Raw genomic sequence first — 12544 nt, 5'->3', positions numbered from 1 at the left:
ATATTGAATTTTTGGATGTACTTCTTCAGAAGGATGCTAATGGTGAAGTGCAAACTAATATCTACCGTAAACCAACTTCTACTAATATGCTGCTTCATGCTCAATCCTCCCATCCTGGACATATGATCCAGTCTGTCCCTACTGGACAGTATCTTAGACTGCGTAGATTATGTTCGACCGATGAGGAATTTTATAAACAAGCTGGTGACCTGGGTGAGAGATTAAAAGAACGCGGATATAGTAACCGTATGATTAAAAAAGCCTTCAATAGGGCCAGACATTCAACAAGAAATAGCCTTCTCTATGGTAATAAACAAATAAAGAGTCAGGGTACTACGAGATTTGTGACGAATTTCCACTCTCAGTTTGGACTTATGAGGAAAATTCTCTATAGGTCATGGTTCATTTTAAGGGCCGATCCAGTTATTTCTAAACTGCTTCCAGAAAGGGCTGCAATCGCTGTCAGGCGATCTAGAAATTTGTGAGATCGGTTGGTTCGCAGCCATTATACCGCCGAATCTGGAAATACTTTCTTGGACAGGATTGTGCAGAAATATGGTTGCTTCCCATGTGGCCGCTGTGTTGCCTGTACCAATATTGATCGCATTGACACGTTTGTCAATCAAGATGGCTCTCGTGAATACAAGATCAAAAAACGGATCACGTGTACAAGTAGACACGTGATCTATTATGCGGTGTGACCATGCGATAAAATCTACGTGGGCATGACATCTAGATTTCTTAAGATTCGCGTCCGAGAGCATGTACTAGGTATAGAGGCAGCAGCGGCCACTGAGGATGCAACACTATTAAAGACGATCCCCCGCCACTTCAAGAAATATCATAATTGTAACAGTAGCCTCTTGAGAGTGCGTGGTATTGATATGCTTGATGTTGATATTCGTGGTGGGGGCTTAACTGTAAAATTGGCCCAACTTGAGTCCAGGTGGATATGGACCCTTGGCACGGTCCATCCATCTGGACTCAATGAGAACATCAGCTATTCTCCATTTATATAAATTCCCTTTTCCCGTCATTGTAGGTATGGGTTTTTCGCTATTGATCCTTATTTTAACCCTTTTATTTTTTATTCTGTGTTTTTAGCTTTTATGCCAGTGATTTTTCGATACTGCTACTCTGACAGTGGTGTATTTGGTTCCCAGTTGTTTGCATATTCGTGACGACATCCTTGGAATCATCTTTAAACTACACTGAAGAATGAATCCTGTGGTTTATATTGACAGATTTATTATGTATATTATGTGATTTATGTCTCTTGGTTATGTTATTAAATATGATTGTACATATATATATGGTGACATTAAATATCCTGTTATGTACATGTATACAATCTGTGATTCTGATAATGGATGTATGTCTACGTTTGGTGTTGTTATCTGACGTGCCTTACTATGGTATTTCTATTGGTTATAGTGTATATATAAATTTTGGCCGTCATGGTAATAGCTTGTCATTTTTGGGTAATTTGAACCTTTATCCACTGTTCCTGTAGCTGGCTCTATGCATTGGTTAATTGTGTCGGCAAAATTGTGCCCTTACCCTGTACGAGCGTGTTGTCTTTTCGTCGCTACGTCTGTCTGCTTTCGGCGTCACATGGCGGTGGGTGGGCCCGCTCCGCCCCGGCTCCTTCCTCCGCCTGACGCCGACACCGACTGGCGTCCCGGTTGGCTTGACAACGCGGCCCGTCACTTCCGGGTCTGGAGCGTCATTTCCGGTTTTGCGGCTGATTTTTCGCCGCCGTGGGTCATATAAAAATGCCGAACACATTACCAGTCACAGGCCCCCTGAGGAAGGAGACCGAAACGCGCGTCGGGGCGGACGTGCAGCCCCCAGCTGACAGCGGTACTGCTGTGTTATCCCTTGGAGGTAATTTTACCATTAGGAAAGGAATTTTTTTCTGCTATGCCGTTTGGCTATATGTTACCTAGGGTACACAGGTGTTACTATCATAAGGTGATGAGGGTCTCATTTGAAATTGTCCATGTTATTATGATATGATGTTGATTTAATTATTCATAGCAGACACATCATCATCCCCTCTTATCTCTTATATATCATTGTACTGTCTGTTGACTGGCTATGCACGTTGATTTATGATCATGGCGGTGAGCCTATAGCCCACTCCCTTCTTTCCCCATATCTTGGCATGTGGTTTTAAATTGTTTTCTAATAAACTTACTTTGTTATATACAATTATTGCCTATAAATCATCTTTTTGTTGAGCTTCACCTTTACTGATCAAGCCTCGGGCCCATCCATCTGGCCAATCAAGAGTCGCTCTCATTTCATCAGTCCATAAAAGCTTAGAAAAATCAGTCTTAAGATATTTCTTGGCCCAGTCTTGACGTTTTATCTTATGTTTCTTGTTGAAGGGTGGTCGTTTTTCAGCCTTCCTTACCTTGGCCATGTCCCTGAGTATGGCACACCTTGAGCTTTTTGATACTCCAGTAACATTGCAGCGCTGAAATATGGCAAAACTGGTGGCAAATGGCATCTTGGCAGCTTCACGCTTGATTTTCCTCAATTCATGGGCAGTTATTTTGCGCCTTTTTTTATCAACACGCTTCTTGCGACCATGTTGGATATTTGCCATGAAACGCTTGATTGTTCAGTGATCACTAGTGTTGAGCATTCCGATACCGCAAGTATCGGGTATCGGCCGATACTTGCTGTATCGGAATTCCGATACCGACTTCCGATATTTTTTCAATATCGGAATTCGGCATCGGAATCGGAAGTTCAGTTGATTGACGGCCTGACGTCATCATGATGCGCGGTGTGTGCGCATCATGATGCGCCGTCATTTCGGGCCTTCCGGGGGTCTCTGCCGGCCTGCCGGGGGGCTGTGCCGGCCTGCAGGGGGGCTGTGCCGGCCTGCCGGGGGGCTGTGCAGGCTCCGGGGGGCTGTGCCGGCCTGCCGGGGGGCTGTGCCGGCCTGCCGGGGGGCTGTGCAGGCTCCGGGGGGCTGTGCCGGCCTGCCGGGGGGCTGTGCCGGCCTGCCGGTGGTCTGTGCAGGCTCCGGGGGTCTGTGCAGGCATCGTCCGATGGGACTACAAGTCCCATCGGGCGATGCCTGCTACCATGACAGTGATTGACACATTAGCCAATGATGGGACAGTAGTAGTCCCATCATCCGGCTAATGTGTTAAATGTAAAAAAAAAAAAAAAAAAAATTACATGCTACATACATACAACATGCATACTACATACATGCTACATTCATACTACATACTACATACATGCTACATTCATACTACATAAATACTACATGCAACATACATACTACATATATACTACATGCATGCTACATACATACTGCATGCTACATACATACCACATATATACTACATACATACTACATGCATGCTACATGCATGCTACATGCTACATACATAACACATATATACTACATGCATGCTACATACATACTACATGCTACATACATGCATGCTACATACATACTACATGCTACATACTACATATATACTACATGCATGCTACATACATACTACATGCTACATACATACTACATATATACTACATGCATGCTACATACATACTACATGCTACATACTACATGCATGCTACATACATACTACATGCTACATACTACATATATACTACATGCATGCTACATACATACTACATGCTACATACATACTACATATATACTACATGCATGCTACATACATACTACATGCTACATACATACTACATATATACTACATGCATGCTACATACTACATGCTACATACATACTACATATATACTACATTCATACTACATACTACATATATACTACATACATACTACATACATACTACATACATACTACATACATACTACATACATGCTACATACATACTACATGCATGCTACATACATACTACATACATACTACATGCATACCACATATATACTACATACATACAATACATTCATACAATACATACATAGACATACAGTACATATAACATAGAGTAACATACTTACCAATACTTGTCACATTGTTCCCCGAAGCCATTGTCTTTTCCGGGATAAATATTAACATAACAAACCACAAAAATACTCACCCACGATCCGAAGCAGTCCACGAGTGTGTCCCACGACGATCTTGGGTAGAGAACTGCAGCATCAGATGATGCTGCCGTTCTCTACGGGCTGCAGGAATCCAATGACGGAAGGTAGGTATCCTTCCGCACTGTATTCCTCCGCCACTTAAAAAAAAAAAAGTCCCTAGTCTCACTTTATGCCATTGCTGCAGTTCTCTACCCAAGATCGTCGTGGGACACACTCGTGGACTGCTTCGGATCGTGGGTGAGTATTTTTGTGGTTTGTTATGTTAATATTTATCCCGGAAAAGACAATGGCTTCGGGGAACAATGTGACAAGTATTGGTAAGTATGTTACTCTATGTTATATGTACTGTATGTCTATGTATGTATTGTATGAATGTATTGTATGTATGTAGTATATATGTGGTATGCATGTAGTATGTATGTAGTATGTATGTAGCATGCATGTAGTATGTATGTAGCATGTATGTAGTATGTATGTAGTATGTATGTAGTATGTATGTAGTATGTATGTAGTATATATGTAGTATGTAGTATGAATGTAGTATATATGTAGTATGTATGTAGCATGTAGTATGTAGCATGCATGTAGTATATATGTAGTATGTATGTAGCATGTAGTATGTATGTAGCATGCATGTAGTATATATGTAGTATGTATGTAGCATGTAGTATGTATGTAGCATGCATGTAGTATATATGTAGTATGTAGCATGTAGTATGTATGTAGCATGCATGTAGTATGTAGCATGTAGTATGTATGTAGCATGCATGTAGTATATATGTAGTATGTATGTAGCATGTAGTATGTATGTAGCATGCATGTAGTATATATGTAGTATGTAGCATGTAGTATGTATGTAGCATGCATGTAGTATGTAGCATGTAGTATGTATGTAGCATGCATGTAGTATATATGTGTTATGTATGTAGCATGTAGCATGCATGTAGCATGCATGTAGTATGTATGTAGTATATATGTGGTATGTATGTAGCATGCAGTATGTATGTAGCATGCATGTAGTATATATGTAGTATGTATGTTGCATGTAGTATTTATGTAGTATGAATGTAGCATGTATGTAGTATGTAGTATGAATGTAGCATGTATGTAGTATGCATGTTGTATGTATGTAGCATGTAATTTTTTTTTTTTTTTTTTTTTTACATTTAACACATTAGCCGGATGATGGGACTACTACTGTCCCATCATTGGCTAATGTGTCAATCACTGTCATGGTAGCAGGCATCGCCCGATGGGACTTGTAGTCCCATCGGACGATGCCTGCACAGACCCCCGGAGCCGGCACAGCCCCCCGGCAGGCCGGCACAGCCCCCCGGCAGGCCGGCACAGCCCCCCGGAGCCTGCACAGCCCCCCGGCAGGCCGGCACAGCCCCCCGGCAGGCCGGCACAGCCCCCCGGAGCCTGCACAGACCACCGGCAGGCCGGCACAGACCACCGGAGCCTGCACAGACCCCCTGGCAGGCCGGCACAGCCCCCCGAAAGGCCCGTACAGACCCCAGAGAGGCTGTACAAGGGCAGGAAAGGGTTTTTCTTATTCCGATACCGGAAGTCCCATAGACTTGAATGGGACTTCCGGTATCGGAATCGGCGATACCGATACTTTTTTTAAAGATCGGCCGATACCATCCGATACGATACTTTGAAGTATCGGACGGTATCGCTCAACTCTAGTGATCACGCTTCAAAAGTTTGGCAATTTCAAGACTGCTGCATCCCTCTGCAAGACATCTCACAATTTTTGACTTTTCAAAGTCCGTCAAATCTCTCTTCTGACCCATTTTGCCAAAGGAAAAGAAGTTGCCTAATAATTAAGCACACCTTATATAGGGTTTTGATGTCATTAGACCACACCCCTCATCATTACAGAGATGCAAATCACCTGATTTACATAATTGGCAGTTGGCTTTCAAGCCTATACAGCTTGAAGTAGGACAACATGTATAAAAAGGACGATGTGATCAAAATACTCATTTGCCTAATAATTCTGCACACTGTGTATTCCCTCTTCTGCCTTTAAGGCCTCTTTCACACTTCAGTTTTTTGCATCAGTTATAATCCGCCAAAAAGGCGGACAAGCGGATCCGTTCTCAACTGATGTGAACGGATGGCACAGGATCCGTTTTCAGACGGATCCTGAAAATGAAGAAATTTAAAGGAATCGCTGGCGAGAGAGAGAGAGAGAGAGAGAATTTTTTTTTTTGGTCTGGCACCCAGAAAGAATTTCGGGTTAAATGAGTGTCTGGAGGATCCGCCAGAGAAAAAAAACGTTACAAGCTCCGTTTTGAAATCTTTGAGGATGGTGACGGACAGCAACTTTTGGCGGATCCTCACAAAAAACGGATGCAACGGACAGCAATCCGTCACAATCCGCCATTAATGCAAGTCAATGGGAAAAAAACGGATCCTCAAAAAAAAATTGAGGATCCGTTTTTTTTCAAAACCTGGCGGATTGTGACTGATTGTAAAAAACGGAAGTGTGAAAGAGGCCTTAGCCGCCAAGAGACTTTGAGCTTCTTATAATTACCTGCAAGTACTGCTCCTAACTAGAGTTGAGCGATACCGTCCGATACTTCAAAGTATCGGATCGGAATGGATCGGCCGATATTAAAAAAAAGTATCGGTATCGCCGATTCCGATACCGGAAGTCCCATTCAAGTCTATGGGACTTCCGGTATCGGAATAAGAAAAATCCTGTTTTTCCCTTGTACAGCCTCTCTGGGGTCTGTACGGGCCTTTCGGGGGGCTGTGCCGGCCTGCCAGGGGGTCTGTGCAGGCTCCGGTGGTCTGTGCCGGCCTGCCGGGGGGCTGTGCCGGCCTGCCAGGGGGGCTGTGCAGGCTCCGGTTGGCTGTGCCGGCCTGCCGGGGGGCTGTGCCGGCCTGCCAGGGGGGCTGTGCAGGCTCCGGTGGGCTGTGCAGGCTTCGGGGGTCTGTGCAGGCATCGTCCGATGGGACTACAAGTCCCATCGGGCGATGCCTGCTACCATGACAGTGATTGACACATTAGCCAATGATGGGACAGTAGTAGTCCCATCATCCGGCTAATGTGTTGAATGTACAAAAAAAAAAAAAAATTACATGCTACATACATACAACATGCATACTACATACATGCTACATTCATACTACATACTACATACATGCTACATTCATACTACATATATACTACATGCAACATACATACTACATATATACTACATGCATGCAACATGCATACTACATATATACTACATGCTACATACATACTACATATATGCTACATACATACTACATATATACTACATGCATGCTACATACATACTACATACATACTACATATATGCTACATACATACTACATATATACTACATGCATGCTACATACATACTGCATGCTACATACATACTACATATATACTACATGCATGCTACATACATACTACATGCTACATACATACTACATACATACTACATACATACTACATGCTACATACATACTACATATATGCTACATACATACTATATATATACTACATGCATGCTACATACATACTACATGCTACATACATACCACATATATACTACATACATACTACATGCATGCTACATGCTACATACATACCACATACATACTACATACATACTACATACATACTACATACATACCACATATATACTACATACATAACACATATACTACATACATACTACATACATACTACATATATACTACATGCATGCTACATACATACTACATGCTACATACATACTACATACATACTACATGCATGCTACATACATACTACATGCATGCTACATACATACTACATATATACTACATGCATGCTACATACATACTACATGCTACATACATACTACATATATACTACATACATACTACATACATACTACATGCATGCTACATACATTCTACATGCTACATACATACTACATATATACTACATGCATGCTACATACATACTACATGCTACATACATACTACATATATACTACATGCATGCTACATACATACTGCATGCTACATGCATGCTACATACATACTACATACATACTACATGCTACATACATACCACATATATACTACATACATACTACATACAATACATTCATACAATACATACATAGACATACAGTACATATAACATAGAGTAACATACTTACCAATACTTGTCACATTGTTCCCCGAAGCCATTGTCTTTTACGGAATAAATATTAACATAACAAACCACAAAAATACTCACCCACGATCCGAAGCAGTCCACGAGTGTGTCCCACGACGATCTTTGGTAGAGAACTGCAGCATCAGCTGTTGCTGCCGTTCTCTACGGGCTGCAGGAATCCAATGACGGAAGGTAGGTATCCTTCCGCACTGTATTCCTCCGCCACTTAAAAAAAAAAAAAGTCCCTAGTCTCACTTTATGCCATTGCTGCGTGGGAATTTCCCACGCAGCAATGGCATAAAGTGAGACTAGGGACTTTTTTTTTTTTTAAGTGGCGGAGGAATACAGTGCGGAAGGATACCTACCTTCCGTCATTGGATTCCTGCAGCCCGTAGAGAACGGCAGCAACAGCTGATGCTGCAGTTCTCTACCCAAGATCGTCGTGGGACACACTCGTGGACTGCTTCGGATCGTGGGTGAGTATTTTTGTGGTTTGTTATGTTAATATTTATTCCGTAAAAGACAATGGCTTCGGGGAACAATGTGACAAGTATTGGTAAGTATGTTACTCTATGTTATATGTACTGTATGTCTATGTATGTATTGTATGAATGTATTGTATGTAGTATGTATGTAGTATATATGTGGTATGTATGTAGCATGTAGTATGTATGTAGTATGTATGTAGCATGCATGTAGCATGCAGTATGTATGTAGCATGCATGTAGTATATATGTAGTATGTATGTAGCATGTAGTATGTATGTAGCATGCATGTAGTATGTATGTAGTATGTATGTAGTATGTATGTAGTATATATGTAGCATGTAGTATGTATGTAGTATGTATGTAGCATGCATGTAGTATATATGTAGTATATATGTAGTATGTATGTAGTATGTATGTAGTATATATGTGTTATGTATGTAGTATGTATGTAGTATGTATGTAGTATATATGTGGTATGTATGTAGTATGTATGTAGTATGTATGTAGCATGTAGTATGTATGTAGTATGTATGTAGTATGTATGTAGCATGCAGTATGTATGTAGCATGCATGTAGTATATATGTAGTATGTATGTAGCATGCATGTAGTATATATGTAGTATGTATGTAGTATGTATGTAGCATGTAGTATGTATGTAGCATGCATGTAGTATGTATGTAGTATTTTTTTTTTTTTTTTAACATTTAACACATTAGCCGGATGATGGGACTACTACTGTCCCATCATTGGCTAATGTGTCAATCACTGTCATGGTAGCAGGCATCGCCAGATGGGACTTGTAGTCCCATCGGAAGATGCTTGCACAGACCCCCGGACATCAGCACAGCCCCCCGGCAGGCCGGCACAGACCCCCACAGGGTGCACAGACCACCGGCAGGCCGGCACAGCCCCCCGGCAGGCCGGTACAGACCCCCACAGGGTGCACAGACCACCGGCAGGCCGGCACAGCCCCCCGGCAGGCCGGTACAGACCCCCACAGGGTGCACAGACCACCGGCAGGCCGGCACAGCCCCCCGGCAGGCCGGTACAGACCCCGGGCAGTCCACACAGCCCCCCGGCAGGCCGGCACAGCCCCCCGGCAGGCCGGCAGAGACCCCCGGAAGGCCCGAAATGACGGCGCATCATGATGACGTCAGGCTGTCAATCAACTTTGAACTTCCGATTCCGATGCCGACTTCCGATATTGAAAAAATATCGGAAGTCGGTATCGGAATTCCGATACAGCAAGTATCGGCCGATACCCGATACTTGCGGTATCGGAATGCTCAACACTACTCCTAACTAATACAGGCTCTTAAAGCTCCAGAACCTTAATTCTGTGTCAGAATCCAATCCTGAACTGTATTGGTCGTGGATTCCCCCACATGAACTGTTACCATAACTCCATGTTATTTTTCCCCGTTCTGCTGAAGTAAAGCAGCTGTTATCCCCGAGACCTGTTGTCTGTGGTTATTCAATTGGCTGTGGACACTGCGTGGGAGTGGATAACAGTGAACGGAATAGCCCCATATCAGGGCTGTTGCAGTTGCATCAATACCTGGATTTTAGTGGCTTGAATGAGGAAAATGGACATTCTTTGTGAACAGAAACAACAGCCTGGAAGATTATGACATTGATAGGGGAGTATGCTAGAAATATTTATATGTCCATGAATATACATATATATGAGTATACAATATTGTAAAAAAAATATTTGGCCAGTTACGGAAAAAAATGCAGCAAAGTAAGAATGCTTTCAAAAATAGAAAGTGTTAGGTTTTTCATCAATTAATAAAAATACAAAGCAAATAAATAAAGGAGAAATTACAATTAGATCAATATTTAGCACAACAAACCTTTGCCTTCAAAGCATCAATTCTAGGTACCAGTTTTTGATGGAACTCGGCAGTCAGATTGTAGCATCAGCTCAGAAACCCAGTGCCATCAGCAACCAGTGGGACCCAGCTACTCTCATCTACAGTTCAGGAAGTATGGGCAAAAATGGAGTGAATAGAAGAATTGTAGGCAAAAAAACATTTAAACTGGGGTGCAGAAATTTTGCAGCTGGTACTCTGGAACGATAAGTCAAAATTTTAAATATTTGGTGCTAACGCATGGACATTCTTTTTTTAAAGAGCTGAAAAGTAGTACAATAATGAGTGTTTTCAGGCAAAAGTAATGCATGGCAGGGGTTCCTTGCAAGTTTTGGGCTGCATTTCAACAAATGAAGATGGTGGTTTGGTTAGGATTAGTGAAGTCCTCACTTCTGAGGCAGATACTTATCTATCTTGCAACACAATCAGGGAGGCTCCAAATTTACTCTGCAACAGGACAACGACCCCGACCATATAGCCAATACAATTAAGAACTATCTGCAGTATAAAGACAAGCAAGATCTGAAAGTGATGATATGGCCCTCACAGAGTTGTTATCTTAACATCAGGTCTATTTGGGATTTGCTCATCTGCAGAGGATCTGTGATTAGTTCTCCAAGATGTTTGGAGAGACATGGTGGACTTTTCTTAAACAGTGTTTCCCAAACTCCAGGCAACATAGCCTCCATCAGATCATGAGTTCAAGATGTCCTTAGTATTGCACATGTGATGGAATCAAGGCATCATAAATTGCCACAGTTTATATCACCTGTGCAATACTAAGGAGATCCTGAAAACATGATCTGTTGGTATCCATGAGGACTGGAGTTTGGAAATCACTGATCTGGAGGACCCAATAAATGGTTGATCTTATAAGCAGCAATGTCTTTGACTGCATGTGCTTTCTTGCAGGAAACCATGGTTAACAGAAGAAAACAATGACTTCAAACACCAGTACTCTTTTAACCTCTTCACGACTTTGGATGTACTCAGTATGTCTTGGTTGGCTGGTACTTACAGACCTTGGACATACTAAGTATGTACAGGCGATTTTTCGCTCACAGGAGCTGTGCATGCGCGATCGCCGCAGGGTGTCAGCTGATTCTGACAGTTTACATCAGGCACTCAGTGCAGGAGCGGTTTCTGCACCATTCTCAACATTTTAACCCCCTAAATACTGCAATCACTTGCAATCAAAGCATATAGCAGGCATGCAGAGGGGGGCCCGATTGTTACTACAGTGACCCAAAGTCATAACGACGACATCCGGGTTACCAGGCTATGGCAAGCCCCTCAGATCATGTGCAGAGCAGCATTGACAGTTATAATCCATTGCAATGCTCTAGCATTGCAATGGATTATAACAATGATCAAGCTAAAAGTGAAAGTTCCATACAGGGACAAAATAAAAAAAAAGTTAAAAAATGGAAAAAAAAATTGCTAAAAAAATCAGAAAATAGCTGCAGTTTTTACATTTGGAGTGATCCACAAACCCTAACAGTATACTAGCGCCAGGGTCTGGCTAGCAATGACGGATGATCAGCATCTTCAGCGGTACACCCAGCAGCTTGAGAGCAGGTTGACCACTCTCGAGCAGGCGACTTTAGCTGCGGATCTTGAAACTATGGTAGTACAAGCAGCCACCAAAGCCGCTACTAAGGTTACTGCTACGGCCCCTGTTTCCTCTTTGCCACGTTTTTCGCTGCCCAAAAAATTTCCTGGGGACAGCAAGACTTGTAGAAGGTTTGTGAATCATTACTCAATCCACCTGGAGTTACTGGCTTCACAATTCACAACAAAGCATACCAAGGTGGGAGTTATAATTTCCCTTTTGTCAGGCAGGTCTTTGAAATGGGCAACGCCATTATGGTAATGAGATGATCACCTGATCCTTAGCGCCACT

This window comes from Dendrobates tinctorius, unplaced genomic scaffold (assembly GCF_039654945.1).
Source record: "Dendrobates tinctorius isolate UK_male_01 unplaced genomic scaffold, ASM3965494v1 ptg000064l, whole genome shotgun sequence".
NCBI lineage: Eukaryota > Metazoa > Chordata > Amphibia > Anura > Dendrobatidae > Dendrobates > Dendrobates tinctorius.
The sequence above is the reverse complement of the archived record's forward strand: the minus strand, read 5'-3'. Positions refer to the sequence as shown.